The sequence below is a fragment of the Amblyomma maculatum genome, chromosome 6 (genome assembly GCF_055883805.1).
Source record: "Amblyomma maculatum isolate TAMU_Amacu chromosome 6, ASM5588380v1, whole genome shotgun sequence".
Taxonomy (NCBI): Eukaryota; Metazoa; Arthropoda; class Arachnida; order Ixodida; family Ixodidae; genus Amblyomma; species Amblyomma maculatum.
This window is the reverse complement of record NC_139349.1, coordinates 181,371,959-181,391,311: the sequence shown is the minus strand read 5'-3', so window position 1 is coordinate 181,391,311 and position 19,353 is coordinate 181,371,959. Positions and strand designations below refer to the sequence as shown.

The 19,353-nt window shown below is 49.7% G+C and overlaps 1 long non-coding RNA gene across 1 annotated transcript; it reads left to right on the top strand.

The window, feature by feature from the left end:
• The first annotated feature begins 1,367 nt into the window (after window positions 1-1,367).
• On the top strand, window positions 1,368-8,265 carry LOC146187504 (uncharacterized). Its single transcript, XR_014708245.1, has 3 exons — window positions 1,368-1,523; window positions 2,798-2,923; window positions 7,955-8,265. It is a non-coding gene; the product is annotated as an uncharacterized LOC146187504 (long non-coding RNA).
• Window positions 8,266-19,353: the final 11,088 nt, after the last annotated feature.

Sequence of the window (19,353 nt, the reverse complement as noted above, 5' to 3'; positions counted from 1 at the left end):
GCACCGCAAGAGTGCACAACCGGAAAGCCGGAAGCGCGAAAAACACAGAAGGTAAAAATTGGATAAATTCGATGGAAAAGAAACAAAGTGTGGAATTACACCGTAAAGTTGTGGTTTCTACGTGGACATAGGCCACCAACCACCGCGGGTTCGAGCGTCGCGCGAGCCGAAGCCCCGATCAGCCGTCACCGCGCGCGCACTGAAACACTGCAGCGCGCACTCAACCTCCACCGGGAGGAGAGCACTTCGCTGCAAGGACACCAACCTCCAAGTTCACAAAGGAGACGTTTATTGAAACGCCATCCTCCAGCGGCACACACACACACACACACACACGCACACACATACACATATTTACAAACGCACCTACGCATATTTACAAACGCACATACACACACATACGCAGTCACCGTGTCAAGGGAGCGCGCGAGGAGCAAGGCTCCCCTGCGCGCACGAAGTGACACGGAGTGCGCGCCGCAAGCACGCAAGGGCGTGCTGTGATCTCTCTCTCGCAGTGACCAGAGGGTTCCTTTGAGAGAAAGTGGGCAACCACCGCAAGGTACGCCTGTCGCGGATCGTTGGATCACGATCGACAGGCTCGAGCTTCGCTCTCAGGTGAGACCCGGAGCAGACGAACTCGAGTACACACTGGTCTGCGCGGACAAAGGCCGGCAGACAAGAACAGTTGCGTACGCACCTTGCGATGTCTCGGAGGGGTCTCTCTCTGAGCTCCGCTCGGACAGTCGCGCGAGCGCGGCTGTCGAAGCGGTGCCGTGTTCCCGCCAAAAGGCGCCAATGGGAACAGCCACTGGGACGCCAGGGCGGAGCTGTGGCCCGAACGACAGTGACAAGTCGCTCGAGCCCCTCTCCGCCCAGACGGCCACTGACGTCCGACGGACAACCGAACTCGGCCTCAACTCGGCGGCCGATTTCGGACGTCCGCCGGAATTCCGGCGTACGTACGAAAGCGGATGGTCGAATCCGTTCGCCCAGCGGACAGCCGCCGTACGTCCGCCACTGGATTTGCTTTTACACAGCTATTATATAGTTTGTAGTCGTCGTGCTCATCTGAACTGCGTATAAATCAGTAGTGACGTCAAGTCCATTATATGATGCCAGAGCGAATCGATGCGATAGAAAGCGTTTCCATTAAACAGCTTTTTTTTTATTTTCCGCATGTTTCATCGTTGAATTCTTCCATCAAAAATTTTTGATGAAAAGTTAGATGACCATTAAACATTTTCTATCATGATGCTTCAGTGAAATTTTAATCAGTGGCTGAATAGACGCAGCAAGCAGCAAGCTCAAAAAGAACGAAACCGAACCTATCCTCAAAAAAATCTGAAATGAGCCAATCCAATCCACCTGACAAGTTGAAGTTTAGTCATGGGAGATGGCTTCACGTTTCCGTGTTCTGCATTTTCTGCGCAGTTACAAATACCTACGGCTGTAATGCACTGCTAGCATTGTTTTTGCTGTGGCTTGGTGCGGCTGGCACACTTTGTTCACCCGCCGATTCCAAAGTAAGTATTTCACCGAACTTTTGTTTCTTTAGTGGAACTTTTCGATGCACCGATGGTGCTGAGCTTTTGGATAAGGAAACAGCTCTGTACAGCAGCCGAACGGTCGAGTGTTTTAGGCGAGACTGACAGGATGGCTCCGCGCCGACTAACTAAATTGCAGCCTCAAGTCTGAGGGCCATCTTTCTCGGCATTACTGGACGCTGCGCCAGTAAGCCGCGCAACTTCTCTGTCTCTGATAAAGGAGTGCCTGCCCGAGCTTTAAAGGAGTTAATTTGTTAACCATGCGCAACGTGCTGAGTTGTAAAAACTATACGAGAAAACTTTTGCACTCCGCGAGCCTATCGTGCGACATGCCTACACTTGTGAAAACGTCGCGCGTTTTTTTTTTTTTTTTTTTTTATGGACAGCCGCTCATCTTTCTCTCGAGCTTTACGGCAACTACAGTTTCTAGAAGGAACGGCTGTAGCTACTAAATAACTAAAGGTTTAGTACTCTTCTTCAGCTTTGACAAACCAGGACAGCACCTTGCGCATGTTGGTTATGCATGTGGGACCGAACCGCGCAGAACAACCGGACAAGGAGATGTGAGAAAAAAAAAAGTCAGCACTTGTCTTTTTCTTGACCCGTTGTTCTGCGCGGTTCTGGCAGGAATTTGACATACCGCCGCCGCGACACAGTTGGGCTGTGAGCTCTGGTGCCTGCAACGCCTTCTTTTATGCAAAACAGGCATACTGGGAGGCCATGCAAGCCGCGGGCTCAAAAGAAAAAAAAACAAACGAGTTGAGCAAAAGTGAGATGAAAACAAAATTGTTGTTGCTTTGTCCTTACAGATATTCAAAGGCTCCTCAGAACTTCATTGCATTATTGACAGCAAGATAATGCCAAAGCTACACTAGAGCCATGCAGCACCTTATAGTGCATGATACTGAGCTTATGTCTCGCACTGAAAGCTCTTACCATGTTCTTAGATTATCATATTAAAGTAGCTTTAAACCCATGCTTGTTAATACAGTGATAGCCATAAATTGAATCTAGGGCATCATGCTCACATACAAGGCTTCTGATAACCGCTGGTCACATGATGTGGGCATGGGAATGCTTTCCTTATTGAAGGCTAACATTTGGCTTGCTACAGCAAAACCTCTACCTAGTCATCCTAAAAACAGCACCGCAGTTGGTGCTTTTAGTGTGTTGTAAAAGTATTTGTGTTCTGCTTCTGTATGGCAATGTTTTTCTCGTTGAAGACTAGCATGAGGCTTCCAAAAATTTTTCAGATGCCATTTGCTGTAGCCGATTTCGTAAGCCAACAGGAAGCAGCACTTTGAACATGGAAAACTGTCATCCACGGGGGAAAAACAGCAACATCCCTTTGCATTCTCATTTCTTTGGTATGGCTAAAAGTGAGTATAGTATCATTATCTATATTATTAATATTGAATCATGATTGTCAGTGTTGAAGTTTTTGAGCGTGATGATTTTAAACACACAGGACATCCCTTCGACATTAAGGTTTTAGCTTGTTTACATGTAGGATGTAGAACTGGTTTCAACAAACTTTATGCAGCAAATTCTTTTTACATTGTCCACCATGTTACTTTTTGTCATTGTCCGTTCGGTGACTGGAGGAGGGAGAAGTAAATAACCAGTATTTTACGTTTACACAGTCGTCCACTCTTAGCTTGAATGGGAATGTGTGGCATGCAGTTTGCAAAATAGCAATGCATCCGTCGCAGCCATGCATCAAGGCTAAGTGGCTTGTGCGTAGAGGGACTAGCCGCTCCAGCTTCACGTCATCTGCCTCTTTGCTCCGGTGTGCAGACGTGCATTGAGGCAAAGTGGTTTATGTGTAGAGAAACCAGGAGCTTCTTTGTCACATCTGGCTGTTTGTTACGGTGTGCAGATGCACATTGAGGCAAAATGGCTGATGTGTAGAGGGACCAGGAGCTGCTGCTTAACGTTCTTCGCCTCTTTACTACAGTGCACAGTCGTGCATTGATGCTAAGTGGCTTGTGCATGGAGGGCCCAGGAGCTGCAGCTTCACGTCTGCCTCTTCGCTCAGGTATGCAGGTGCGTATTGAGGCAAAATGGCTTATGCATAGAGGGACCAGGAGCTGCTGTGTGGCGTAGTCTGTATATTTGCTATGGTGCATATTGAAGTACATTGGGGGGGGGCTCATGTGTAAAGGTACCATGAGCTGCTGCGTCATGTCGTCTGCCTCTTTACTATCGTGCGCAGGCATGCATCAAGGCAAAGTAGCTTATGCATAGAAGGACCAGGAACTGTTGCTTCACATCTGCTATGATGCGCAGCTGCGTATTGTGGGTGGTGGTGGAAAACATTGCCGTCAGATACAAATACAGGAGGTTACTCACTAGCTGACCCTGAGGAGGCCTGTCCTGACAAAAACAAGGGGTCCCTAGTTTGGGACCCCAGTGGTGGTAGAGGGACTAGAGGCTGGTACTTCACGCTGTCTGCCTCTTCGCTACGGTGCGCAGCTGCGATGGATGCAGTGGCATCTCAAAAAGTGCATGCCACGCACTCGCATGTTCAGTCTGAGTGGACGACTGTGTACCTGCTATAGCTTTGTTATTCATAGAATAAACCTAGGCCAAGTTGGATAAATTATAGCTCACCTCATATGTGGTCAGCAAAAAAAAGCCACTCCAGAAAATCTGATGCATTTACTGTCATAGGATTCTTATTCATATACATGCTACTGACAAGTCAGATTCTTCACCCTCAGAAATGCCAGAAAAATAACCAAGGGTGCATCTGCAATAGTCTAGCTTGCTCTTTCTCTGCAGACTTGAGTCAGATGTGTGTTCCATTGCTGTGGGTGGGACAGGTGTGAATCTTTGATTTTAAGCTTGCAACAAGTATGTTATTGTAGTTTAAAGGCAAAATGGTACTAATAATCGCAGCCCCCCATGGCCTTTATCCCCTTTTAATAGTGTTGCTAGACACTGAATTATTAGTTTACTCTGCACTGTTTCTGTCTAGTTAATGTGCGGAGATGTACATATATTTATATGGCTTGGAGTTGTCGACTTTGCACTTAGAAACATTGTAGCGTTATCTGATGTGTTGCTTTCATTTCTTTAATGATTTCTGTAAGGTATCGGTGGGTATGCTAGGCACCATTATTAGTCTGCTCTTTTTGAGTCACCTGTTCAATGCCCAGCTGCGGCCGTCTCCCACTTGCCCTCGGACAGGAGGCGGAGAGACGCGCACAGAGAGGCAGCTACAGTGCTTAACGGAAACGTAGGCAGAGAGGGAAAGAAGTCCCCTCTTCCGAGGACTTTGCTGTCGCACTCGAAGACGCGGGGACAGGCAGTTTGTTCTCGTTGCTGTGTCATGTAGGGGGCTCATTTTTATTTAAGGAGCTTTAGTTGGACTGTGAAAAAGGCTGACCGCCGAAGAATTGACGCGTTTGAATTGTGGTGCTGGCGAAGACTCTTAAGAGTTCCTTGGACTGCCAGAAGATCAAATCAGTCGATATTGTCGACCATAAACCCTGACTGCTCATTGGAGGGTCAAATTCTAAAGTTAAAGCTCAGCTACTTTGGTCATCTGATGAGAAGAGAGGAGTCGCTGGAGAAAGATTTGATGTTGGGAAAGGTTGAGGGTCGCCGGAGAAGGGGTAGGCAGCGAACGCGATGGTTAGATGGCATTCTCGAGGCATTGCAGATGAAGCTATGTGATGTTAAGAAGATAGTGAGAGACCGGAAAGCGTGGCGTGACATGGTCCACAGGGTCACGAAGTGTCGGACACGACTGAACGCCTGAACTGAACTGACGAACAGTATACAACTAAGGGGTCCTTAGTACTAAGCGTACTAGTACTAAGCGTACTAAGGGGTCCTTAGTACGCTGACTGGACCCATCACCCGGAGGCAGCACAGCTTTGAAACGAGCATCTCTTTTGGAAGAACTGCTTATCGTTCAAAGAAAAAACACTGTCAGGTTGAAGGGTGTAAGGCCCGCTTCCTTATTGGGGAGCCCATAAAAGTGACAATTATTCAGTGCAGGCGCGCTGAGTGGAGTCTCGTTGAGGATTCCAACCCTGGATGTCAACAATGGTGGGAGATGGCGGCGTTGAAAAAGGGCAAGTGTGTAACAGTGACGGTATGATGCGGAGCGGGAGGATGTGGGTTGGCTCTTCTGATTTGGTCCGCAATGGTGCTGACTCGGACGCCAATAATTGCAATAATTGCCCTGTAAAAGGAGCCGCCAAGGATGCAAGCTTTGGGCAATGGTTGCGCACGTGGGACGCCGTTTTGATGGGTTCTAATTTTTTTTTTTCCTAGGGGAGAGAGTTTGGCATGTGACCTAGTGAGCCAATCATTTCGAGGTCCATTCTCTAAATTCTGTTTGTTGTGAAACGAATTTGTTGTCCCTTTTGCATTGCTTGTATTAGGGAGAGGGTGAAGAACTTATGAAAGTGGAAAGACATGCCAAAATGTTTGTTAGCCAGTCATGTGTGAGTTCGTTGTCATTGGGGATGAGAAATGTGGGCGGAGTCCCGAAGTTAATGAAACGGCCCCGCGGCCTGGAGAACTCATTCTGAGCTAAATTTTGATCTCTTTCCTCTTCGGCATAGATCATGGTCATTGTTTCACCTGTTGTAAATACGTACATTCATGTATAAAATTTTCAGTTCATCTTCCTCTCCGTGTGCAAGTTGTTGTGGCCAGATGCAGTAAATTCACTATTTTCATTTCTATATAACGTGCCTTTCTGAAGATGGTGAGCTCTTTTGTCCAATCCTGTAAGAAAGCAGCAAAGCGCTCCCAAATCTTCCACAAAACTGTGTGATATCTTTAATACTAACTGCGGCTTGGTGTCACTCACAACATGTAGTTGAGGTAGATTTCTTCCCCCCCCCCCCCCTCTTTTTGTTCGTTCAAATGAGGACCAGCGGACATTAACTCTTGCTTTTGTAATGCCCTAGGCCCCGCCTTAAGGCAGTACTCCAATGTCAATACCATTTTTATAGCTATGGCTGTCCAACAGCACTAATGTCTTTTATACACTTCTTTTACTAATCTCTTACCCAAGTGGTGGCTTATACTGCGGGGGTGAAAGTCTCTGGACAGTATGTGTAGATTTTGGACTAGAATCGCGATGTAAACGAATTGTGACCTTATTTCTCTTGCACACATGAAAGAACTAACGTTCAACTTTCACATCAACAAGTATGATCAGAGTTTCCTGGTCGATGTGAAAGTTATGTGCTTTGATTGCAGTTTGTGTAGTCCATACACTTGTCCCCGATATTACATAGGGGCAAATTAGGCGCCTTTACAGGGGCAGTTTCTTTGGCGCCCACTACCTTCCCCATAAATAAGCTACAGTGTTTCTTGTGAACAGCTGGCTCCATTTATAAATACCATTATTTTTTTTGTAATTTGTTGTGCGTAGTTGAGAAATCCATGACATACATGCACAGCTGGTTGCCAGAATTGTGCAGCCATATTTCAGTAACTAACATCCATGCTGCATGCTGCCGGTAATACATCAGGAGCTTGTGGTTGTCAGCTTTTTGTGTTTTGTGTGACTATAAGCCTTGCTATTTTAATGTCACATATAGCGCTGTGGGTAAACAAATAACTTTACTTTTAACTTTACTTTTAACTCTTGTAGAAGCATGAACACTGCGCAATCACTGCCGCGGGCTATGCATCCACATTGGGCTTTAGCCACATGTCAAATGTCTATCTTTATTCTGCTGCAGCAGCTTGCATGTTATCAGATAAGTTACTTCGTCGCAGCTGCTCTAAGGAGACGCTTTCTAGACGCTTGTAGCCTAGATGTTGGTGTCGATATACCCCCGACACGCCCAGGGAATGTCTTCGGTAGAGGGCACATGGAAACCAGCGAAATGTGCAGTTTACAGAACAAAAAGGTAACAATTTTAAATGATGTTATTATTGATCACTTCTTTTCAGAGCAGGAACAATGACTTTAGAAATCTGCCTGTTAAACCGCTCAAAATGCAGGTTTCTGCCGCCAGTGCGTACCTGTGTAATACTGCAAAGCTCTGGCTGTGCTTTATGTTCATATACAGCATCCTTTATGCTTAGTTTCTCTGCATGTGCACTCCATGTCTTGGGCATTGCTGAGGGTGCATAGCAGCAAGCATAACATGCCATGTTTGGTCAGAGTGGCATGTTCAAAAAGACGACATAAAAACATTAAAATACTGAATGCCAGGTTCTGATCAAACTACGTTTGTATCTTTTGTTATTCTGCATGGGTTTTGCTGCAGTTATATGACCTTTCTATATAGTATGTGACAGTTCTGAATGGAGATGCATGCGTACAGTGCCACCTGGAAAAAGCAATTGAAAGAAGCTGGCAGTTGCCCTTGGAGATGTGTAATCAAAGTTCAGCACAGATAACTTGAATTTCATTTTCCCTTCTATTGCAGGAGGAGCCCAGCCTGCTCTTTCCATCTTAGGCCTGAAAGACCAGCAACAGCTGATCGAGCAAATGCACAGGATAGTAACTGCTCCTGGAATCCCGGCCTGCGGAGGCCGCCCACAGAGAACTCGATCATCTCCTCGCTAATTCCGAAATATTAGGTTTCAATAAATACCTTTTCCTCCACCACCTCCCCAAGGGAAGAGCTGTCACGGCCAAGGATAATTAAAAAAAATTATTCAAGCAGATTCTTAATACTCCAGTCGGCCTGCATTTTACCATGCCATTCCTTAACATCGATATTTTTTTAGTGTAGACTATTTATGCATGCAGTTTTTGCGATAAAGCAAAAAAAAAATGCTGTTTTTACAACCACGCATGCTGGTATGCCTATGCACTTAGCATGTTTTCAGGAATGGTGCATTTGTGTAAAGCTCAGCTAGCATATGTGCCTCTTTGATGGAAGTTTTAATTGCACACTACTGTTCAGTGCTTTGTGTGTGAAAGTAAAGCAGACAACAGGAAACTTGAACCTGTTGCATATTCTATTGTCTGCTTTACTCTCACGACAAAGGCATTGAGCACTAGTATGTGACTGAAATTTCCATGGCACATGCTTGCTGAGCTTTACACGAGTTATTGGCAAGTTTTTACACCAATAGCGGGCCCTGCAAGCATGTTCCGGGAAACGTCCGAATGTCCGCCTCCGGCTGCCCGTCGGACGTCCGTGGGACGCGATCCGGATCCACGAACGATAGTCCGACGGACGTCCGCTGTACGTATATCGAACATAACCGGACTTCCGTCGGATGTCCGAAGGTCCGAAAAAGGACGTCCGTCGGTCGACCGTCGGACGTCTATGGCCGTCTGGGCGCCGCCTCAGGCGGGAGAAAGGGAACGGGGAGAACAATTGGGAAGCGGGCGGCGGCCGCGCAAAGGGCAGCCGCAGCAAGCCCGAATCCCACATCCTCCTCTCCTTAATTGCCCTCCTACCCATCAGTGAAAGCACGCGGCAGGTCCCCAGCATGAGGAAAAGAATGCTATCCTCACGCAACAAGTCAACTACACTTCAGTTCCAGCAAGAAAGATCTCGAGAAGACAGACACTCAAGAAAGACAAACATTAGCAAGGCGCACAAAAAAAATGAACAAGATGATATGAATAATAATGTACAAAGTTCCGGAGGCTAAGTAACAACGACTATGTACAGAACACAGTCATGTACAGGACACCACTATGTACAGAATAACTATGTACAAAAACAACTATGTACAGAACAACTATGTACACACACAACTATGTACAGAAGTTCCAAAGTTCGTCGGTGCAGCTCAGGGAGCCTGCGGTGACTCACCGCTCGTTGACTTCTGAGTGGTCAACGTTCATCCTTGGCTGCAAACGATCTCGGTCGGTGGTGGTACAGGTTAGGTGCAGGGACAGCGAACACGCCGAAGGGGCCCCGGGTGTGAAAAGTCCGTGACTCCGTGGCGATCCAAGGCACACATGGGAAGACCGCGCGGGGCTTCCTTTCCACCGCGCTCCGCACGCGCCGGCAAACACACATGGCGCGACGTCGTCGCCTCCACGCCCAGGCACGCACACGCACAGCCACTCACACACCAAACAAAGGGTGATGCCAACCTTCAGCGACGAACCTGTCCCGAGCACCTTCGCAACCGCGGCGGCCTTGAGTGAAAGGGGCATCATCCATGTTCCCCGTCCCCAAATGGCCCCAACTTCATCTCCACACACACCGGAAAAGCCGCGCGTCGGGGCTGCCTAATGAGCAGCCCTCGCAATTTCAAAAAAAAAAGAAGAGAGATGACGCGCTGTACAAAAGAAGGCACTCGCTGTACAAAATTTACAAGTTAAGAATCAAGAATGGAAACAGAAGAAAGCGAAAAATGGGAACAGAGGCACACACACACAAAAAAAAATAATAATAAAGCACACAGGCTGGAACTGAGCGAGCCAGAAAAGGGGGAGACCAACCTTGCTTCTGGGTAGGGTTAAACGAGCAAGCTCGCTCGGTGAGGCGGTATGCCTTCGGTTGCGGAAAGGCCCGTCGTCCGGCATCAATCACACAGGTGATCGTCGCCTCACCTTGTACCGGTGCGGGGCACGGCTGCGTTCCACCGCATCGGGTGTGCCTTGGCGCTTGCCTATGGTGACAATGGGCACCAGCGCAAGCTCGTCAGACCGTTACGCAAAGGCCTTCAGGTCTGCAATGTAGGCACGGCTGGCTTTCCCCATAGGGGGATTCTCCAGCAATGAGCCCCTGCTTGTTACTGGGGAAATGCCCCATGAAATCGCAGGTGGCCATCTGCCACGGACGCACACTGTCAGTTGGTTTCGTCATGCCCGGTGGCCTGCCACCCCTCGACTTCTCCATTTGACAGACATGGCAGGAACGGCAACAGCGGAAAATGTCGCGCTTCATGCCGGCTGCAGTCACCGATTGACTCAGTTTCTTAAAACCTTGGAGCCACTCAGATGACCAGCCAATGGTTTGTCGTGAGAGAACGCAACAGAGCGCCGCTCAGACATTGGGGAATAGCCACTTCAAATGGTTCAAGGACTCATCATCCGTGGCTATGTATTTCAGCGCGAGCCCGTCATGGCCCAGCACATATGAATCCCCGGGGCACGCCGCGACACACGCTGGCTCGTGCCCCCCTGCGCCCGCTCAATACAAGTAGCGTAACGGCGCTGCGCCCGCTGCAATACAAGCAGCGTAACGGCGCTTCGTCTCCCAGAGACCGTCGCTGACATCGCGACAAAACGGGTCATTTTGCTGGACCGTCGTAGCTCTTCATGGCCGAAAACGATCCCAGTCATCTCAAAGGAGAGCCTGGTTTCGTCCCCCCGCTGGTTCGCAGCAAAACTTCCGCTAGAATCGGCGTCTCAGATGTGCTCACAAAGAGCTTTCACCCTCGCCTGCTTTGCGAAGCGCTGCTTACCCGGATAGCGGAATGGGGAACCCGTCTGCGGGCGTCCCCTCCGTGCCGCTCTGCGGCTCGTCCGCTGTTTCGCCCCCTTCGCCCGCCGTCCGTAAAGACGCCGCCGCGGGCGAGTGGGGCACGGGATAGCGCGTCAGCTACCACGTTCGTTCTCCCCTGTAGACACTGCACCGAAAAGTCGAAATGCTGTACCAAGAGAGAATGGCGCGCCAGCCGGCTCGCAAGTTCAAGGAGCCGCATCAGCCAACTGAGCGCGCTGTCGGTCCGGTCTCCAGAGGGAGCCCGGCCGACGCCTCGCCGTTCCCCGAACAGAAATGTCTGCAAGCGGGGTACGGGTGCTGTTGTGCGAAGATGCCGGCAGCGGCGGCGTCGCGCACATTGCTTCCGCAACGGCGTAAAGCTCAAACAGCCGAGGCGTATGGTCAACGGTCGCACCGCAGGGTGGTCCGAAGAACCATGTAGCGTGTTTCAGTGCCTTTGCCGAGTGCCGCGCAGGGGGCGGCAGGCATGGCGCATGAGCTTGATCGTCAAGGCGACCGGCTCGGCCGATGTGCTGTCCAACGACTCATGGAGCCAGGGACAATTCACGTTGGGCGCCAGTTGTGGTTTCTACGTGGACATAGGCCACCAACCACCGCGGGTTCGAGCGTCGCGCGAGCCGAAGCCCCGATCAGCCGTCACCGCGCGCGCACTGAAACACTGCAGCGCGCACTCAACCTCCACCGGGAGGAGAGCACTTCGCTGCAAGGACACCAACCTCCAAGTTCACAAAGGAGACGTTTATTGAAACGCCATCCTCCAGCGGCACACACACACACACACACACGCACACACATACACATATTTACAAACGCACCTACGCATATTTACAAACGCACATACACACACATACGCAGTCACCGTGTCAAGGGAGCGCGCGAGGAGCAAGGCTCCCCTGCGCGCACGAAGTGACACGGAGTGCGCGCCGCAAGCACGCAAGGGCGTGCTGTGATCTCTCTCTCGCAGTGACCAGAGGGTTCCTTTGAGAGAAAGTGGGAAACCACCGCAAGGTACGCCTGTCGCGGATCGTTGGATCACGATCGACAGGCTCGAGCTTCGCTCTCAGGTGAGACCCGGAGCAGACGAACTCGAGTACACACTGGTCTGCGCGGACAAAGGCCGGCAGACAAGAACAGTTGCGTACGCACCTTGCGATATCTCGGAGGGGTCTCTCTCTGAGCTCCGCTCGGACAGTCGCGCGAGCGCGGCTGTCGAAGCGGTGCCGTGTTCCCGCCAAAAGGCGCCAATGGGAACAGCCACTGGGACGCCAGGGCGGAGCTGTGGCCCGAACGACAGTGACAAGTCGCTCGAGCTTCTCTCCGCCGCCTCAGGCGGGAGAAAGGGAACGGGGAGAACAATTGGGAAGCGGGCGGCGGCCGCGCAAAGGGCAGCCGCAGCAAGCCCGAATCCCACAGTGGAAAATGCAGATCAGGAAGGAAGAATTCTTTGATAACTCAACAGGCAGTGCCCTAGTTTTTGAAGCTAGATCAGGGTGCCTTAGAACACGCAGCTACAAAAAGAAATTTAACAATGGAGATGACGCATGTGCTGTATGTGGAAACTCCAGTGAAACAATTGACCATATTATACTCGAATGCAATGGTATCCATCCGGAAGTTGATGCAGGCGCAATCTCTGTTCCTGAAGCTCTGGGGTTTAAAGATAACTGTGGCCGGGTGAATAAACCGGCGGTGGAAACTAGCAAAAAACGGCTGGAAGATTGGTGGCTTAAAAGCAGAGAAGTGACATAATGTTAGTAATGAAGGAGCAAAATTTAATAAATAGAATGATGGTTTAGTTAACCATTCTAAATCAATAATTAAGATATATGGAGAAAAATGAGCATGATAGCTACTGCTACCATCCCGTTTCAAAGGGGACGCTCCTATATTCCATCCATCCATCCATCCATCGGGAGTGCGATTTGTGTTCGATGTTGACCCTCCCCAGAGCACCACCACCGCGGTGCACAGCGCACCATTACTGCTTTGGAGGCAAACCCGGTGCTGTTTATCGAACGTGCTAAATGCATTGAAGAAAGTGTCGCGGAGGTGACGTCAAAATTTAGGGTTAGCCAAGTCGGGCCACTAGCAAGAGCGTTGCTAAGAGCCGTAGGTACGTGAGCATCGCGGAGAAAGAGAATGCGGAGGGTCAAGGAGGAGGAGAGACGTTGCAGCGTCCGGTCGCGGCGCGCCCGCTCCGGCTTCAAAAAATGACGTCAGGGCCTCTCCTAAGTTCTTTCCGAACTCCGCTAGGGGGCCAACGGAGGCGCATGTGCTTCGTGTGGGCTTCGCGTTTCGAGCACCTGCTACAAGGGACAACACCCGGATACGTCGACTGCGACACACGGACAAGAACCGTAAGTATACAAGGCACTTTTCAAGACCATATTTACTCAAATCGGAGCTCGGGAGACCGAGCTCCGACTGTCTAAATCCAGCGTCGCTCCGGCGCCCTTGCTTACCCGAACGCCAGGCCTAGTGCGGCGCGAACGCCACGGCGGCAGTCATGGAATACGCCGTAGTTGGGACGAACGCTTCCCCAGCCGAATTCGAAACACCAGATTAGAAGACAATTGTTTCTGACCGTACCAAGAACCCCGAAGCTGAGTCATTAACATCTCAGAAGAAAAATGAGCAGTCCGAGAAACCGAAGGCGAAACCTCCCCCTCCGCTACATCCCAAGAAACCGCTACCCCGACTCCCAGAGAAGGACTATAAAATCATCTACTGACCAACGGGTGGCGTAGACATCACGCGCTACACTGGGAAATCTATCAGACAAGCGATCGCAACAGCGAGCGGCGTCACCGCGTCCGCGGCCGAAAACGACCAATCTAGAACCAACTCTGCAAAAAATGTGATCCCCATATCGACGCCGGTGCAGGCAAACGCACTACGCTACGTCGCAGTCAAGCAAATCAAAATAGAATGCAAAGACATTGTTATGACGTCGTACATCGCCCCTCTGGGCAGGGCCCTGCAGGGCATTATCTATAGGGCTTACGATGGCGAAACGCACCAAGAAATGATGACCGAATTCCGAAAAAGAAACCATGACATCGTTCAAGCACGCACCATGGGAAGAAAATCTAAGTCCCTCCTGCTTCACTTCGACGCGGACGAACTCCCAGATAGCATCGTCTACTTCGGAGTCCTGTACCCAGTTTACCCCTTCATTCCTAAAGTAGAGGCGTGCACGAACTGCAGAAGAGTCGGTCACAGAAGAGGCGTATGTCCGGAGCCACCGCAACAACGGTGCCCGTACTGCGGCAACCAACACCTGAAAGAAGAAGTCTGCGACCCGGTCTGCATTATCTGCGGAGGAGGGCACCGCACAGGCGATAACAGCTGCAAGAAGCGATTTCAACGACACCAAACGAAAATGTCGGAGCACCAATCAAGTCCCGGATCACGGACATGTGACGACCCAATATCTACAGAAAGGAAGGACCGCTCGAGCTCCTTCCCGTCCTTGGACAGCGGACGCAGCAGCAGCCGTAGCGGACGGAGCAGCAGCGGCGGACGCAACGGAAGCAGCAGCAATGGAGGAGGCGCCAGCACTAGCAGCCGGACTCAGAGCCCCGGGCCAAAACAGGTGAGTTGGGCAGGAGTGGCTTCTCATGGGAAGGGGATGGAGCTGCATACATTACAGTCTAAACTAGATCAGGCACTCGACCACATTCAAATTCTCACGGATCGAATCAAACACTTGGAGGAGGAAAATAGTAAACTAAAAGTAGCACCCGCCATATCTAAGGACCCACCAGCGAAACCTTTCCCATTGCCGGAAGTCACAGAAATGGAAACTACTGTGACCGCCTCAGTCGAAACCCCAGTACGCGTAGTTAGCAAGGAAGAAGCACCTCGCAAAAAACGAGCAGTAGCAGCTGACGTAAGAAACACCTCAGTGGTGGATAGAGTCCCAAAACTCAAACAAAAAGTGGAGGAGCACAGCCAGAAACTCGATAGTCTAACCCAAAGAGTTGATAATTTAACACAGACTCGAACAACACATACATGATGTAAATCACAAGTTCGGAGTAATTGACACCGTTTTACAGGAAATTTTACACCGGCTTCCCCCTTCAGCTCAAGGGGCGCCAATCGATCTATCCCAGCAAAATGGCCAATCCTAAAACCGTAACAATTTGGCAGTGGAACTGCAGGTCTATGCGCAAAAAAAACAACAAATCTGCAGTTACACGTTCAATCGCAATCCGATAAACCTGACGTTATAGCGATTCAAGAACCCAGAATGTTTCGACTAAAATTGCCAGGGTACCGGGCGGTTCTGCCACATCAAAGAACAGCCTTTAACCACTAAGTTGGTACATAGAAATCTTACCGTGGTTAACCACGAGATTGAAAGCGTAGAGCTCGATTGTATATTTATTGAAATTCTGCCTAGCAGAAGAAACTCCTCTTCTCTGTTCGTACTAAACGCATACAGCCACCCCAGGGCACCGGCTGGACCAGCGAAAGCCGCTATACTCAAAACCCTCCAAATCGCAGGCCGAAACCCAACCCTAATTGTGGGCGACTTCAACGCTCAACACGTGCGATGGGGACACGCAACCATATCCAGGAAAGGAACGGCCCTAATGGATTTTATCCAGCAAAGAGGGCTCACCCAATACACGGACCCCATGCAACCTACTAGGATAGGCAACAGCGTGACCAGGGACACGTGCCCGGACCTAACGATGGGCAAAAATCTCTCAGACTTAAGCTGGAGCAACACCAGACAAAATCTGGGAAGTGACCATTATATCATAATGTCTAAAATCACCATTGCCAATCTCAAACCTCAACCCAGAAAAAACAAAATCACCGACTGGGACAAACTTAGGACTATCCGCGACCAAAATAACGAACCAATCATAGACTTAGAACACTGGACACAGACCCTCCTATCGGATGTGGAAAAGGCCACTAAGGAACTAGTACATGACTTAGGCGTAAATACGGTTGACAGCCGACTTACGCACATGTGGGAGGCAAGGCAGAGCCTAGAAAAAAGATGGCTTAAGCAAAAATATAACAAAAAGCTTAGAAACAGGATCGTCACACTCACGAAAGAAATTCAACACCACACCGCAGAACTAGCGAGACAGCAGTGGAACCATATCTGTGAAAATGTGAATGGCAATTTAGGCACGAGGGAGACGTGGAATCTTCTGCGGCATCTCCTTGATCCGGAATCCAACAAAGCTACCACTCAAAAGGAAATCACCAAAATTTTAAACATGGACCCAGCACGGATCAAGATATTATAGACACGCTACAGCAGAAATACTTCTGCACAACCCGTGAGACGAAGTCCCTGCCCGATTATAAAGGAGAGCCTAACTCCATCCTGGATGCTGACATAACAATGGCGGAAATAAGATCAGCCCTCTTTAAGGTACGTACAACATCCGCCCGAGGAGAGGACGGCATTAACAATAAGACACTCAGAAATCTAGACGACGCTTCTATCACAGCCCTCGTGGACTTTGCGAACGAGTGTTGGAGGGAGGGAAAACTCCCAGCGTCTTGGAAACATTCCATCGTTAAATTCATCCCAAATCCTGGTAAAAAGCTCGCGCTCGAAAACCTCAGACCTATTTCGCTTACTTCTTGCATAGGAAAACTGATAGAGCACGTCATACTAGACAGACTCCAGTCCCACATGCAAAAAGAGAATTTATATCCGAACACTATGGTCGGCTTTAGACCACATTTATCAACACAGGATATGACGCTAAGACTAGCAAACGAAGTCCTATCTCATGAGCAAGAAAGGAGTACCAGGGCAATCCTAGCCCTAGATTTAACCAAAGCCTTTGATAACGTTAAACACAAAGCAATCCTAGAATATCTTTCACTGCTGAATGTAGGCGCAAGAACGTTTAACTACATGGACTTTCTCTCCGATAGGACGGCTAAAATTCAAATTGGCACTATCAAATCCGACACCTTCACTTTAGGAGATAGAGGAACTTCGCAATGATCGGTCCTCTCCCCCTTTTTATTCAAGATAACCCTAATCAAAATGGCATACGAACTCGCAAGAATCCCAGTCCTAGAACACTCTCTGTACGAGGACGATATCACCCTTTGGACCACCAAGGGGAGTACTGGCACGATACAAGATACGCTATAACAAGCGGTAGATGTAGTCGTAGAGGAGGCGCAAGCCGCGGGACTCGCGTGTTCCCCCCAGAAATCTGAATTACTCATTCGACACCCAGAGCGTCAAAGAAAGAATAAAGCGCCTGCGATCAAAATCTACGCGGAAGGTGCAGCCATCCAAGAAGTGGAAACACTAAGAATCTTGGGAATGCTCATACAGTCAAACCAAAAAAAAAACGACACACTAATTAAGAAACTGAAAAACACCGTCAACCAAATTTCCCTCCTCCTCAGACGAATCGCGAATAGGCGTGGAGGAGTTAAAGAAGCTGATACCAGGAAACTAGTAGAAGCCTTCGTTCTTAGCAGAGTTATCTACTCTACACCATACGTCACCCTCACAGTTAGAGAAAGAGACGACCTGGATTCACTAATTAGGCAGTCCTATAAAATTGCGCTTAACCTCCCTCGTCATACTCCAAATGAAACACTACTAAAGTTAGGAATTCATAACACCTTAGCGGAAATGATGGAAGCACACCTCACCGCACAATACGAACGACTATCAAGCACTGAAACGGGAAGTTTCATCCTAAAAAAAGCAGGAATACAATATGAAGGGACCCGGGCCCACACTTTGCCAATTCCAAGACACGTGCGCGAGCAATTACGAGTCTGTCCTCTGCCTAAAAACATGCATCCAGAATACGATACGGACAGAAGAAGGGCTAGGGCACAAAAATTACACGAAAGATTTTCAGTACAGAAAGACACGGCGCACGTGGACGTGGCAGAACATGCGGACAGAGATGCCTTTTCCCTGGCAGTTGTCGATCATCGAGGTTCTCCCCTCGCATCGGCAACAATCAATAAAACAAAATTTCCGGAGGAGGCCGAAGAGGCTGCCATAGCTTCAGCCATTACCTCCACCACTGCCAAATACATCCTTAGCGACTCTAAAACCGCAATTCGAAATTTTGCAAAAGGAAGGGCCCACTCCGCAGCCATCAAAATCTTACAAAAAATCTCCCATACCCGCCTTATCACATTGATCTGGGTCCCTGCCCATTCGGACCATCCTGGGAACGAGGCAGCGCACCAATTTGCCCGAGGATTCGTAGTTAACCGGGAGGTGCGCTGCCCTGAGCTCAGGTCGGCCAGGGAGCGGATGACAACCTACAAAGAAATTACTACCAACTTCAAGAAAGAAAGACAAATCTTCCCAGAACCACATCGATCTCTAAGTAAAACACAGCAAGTCACCTGGCGGCAGCTTCAAACAGACACTTTCTTTAATCCATACATATACTCCATATGGTTCCCAGAGCAGTTCAGCCCTTTCTGTCCTCTCTGTGGACATCAAAAGGCAGACACACCACACATCCTATACTCATGTAATCAAGACAAGCCCTCACAGAGTCTGCAGCTCTCTACCCAATCTCAGTGGGAGGCCGCGCTGCTCAGCTCCGACCCGGAGGTTCAACTCCGAGTCACGGAGCGGGCCGAAGAGGCCGCCGAACGACATCGTCGGTCGGCCACCTGGCGTCCGGCCTAGAAGAGGAGCCCACCGCGGTAGGGTGCCTCGATGCGCGCCCGCTCTCCGCGCATCGAGGCACTCTACACCACGGGGACGGGAACGTCAACCCACCCCGCGCCTACGACCTCTTCTTTAAAGGGCCACTGTCCAGGGAAGGCCCTTTTAAGCAAAGAAGCCCAGTGTTTCGATCAGGTACCGGAGATAGTCTGTGCAAAATGCTACAGTGACACGCGCGCCGCAAAGTATCGAAAATACAATTCAAAGCTCTCTCATGCTCTCCTAGCCAGCTTCCCCGTTTCCTGCGCTGCCCCGACGGGCCACAGTAATGACGTACGTACCGCGAATGACGTTCATTAGTTCGTCTCGCTGACTGACGGGAGAAGGATGGGTGTCTACCGCTCGCTGCGCGCTTTTCCCTCGCCACGGCCAGACTGAATCCAGCGGCGCGCGCTCCCTCGGCCGTTTTTTCACGCCCCACGCCCCACCTCCCGCCAAACGCGGAGGAGGAGGGGGAATTTGTCTTGCGGAGGCTAGACGACCTTGGGCAGGAGAGTGAAAAATCTTTGGGAGGGAACGGAAGGAGAGAAGCATGACAGAATCGGGTGATTGCGGTGGCTGTAAGTGCGTTATTAGTTACCCTTTTCAAAAACATTTAGCGGCCTTGCGTTCTAGGGGCGAAGTGTCACAGTCACCGGGGAAGAAAATATTTTCGACCGGAGGGTGGACAGTGGGCCTTTAAATAACGTTTACCTCC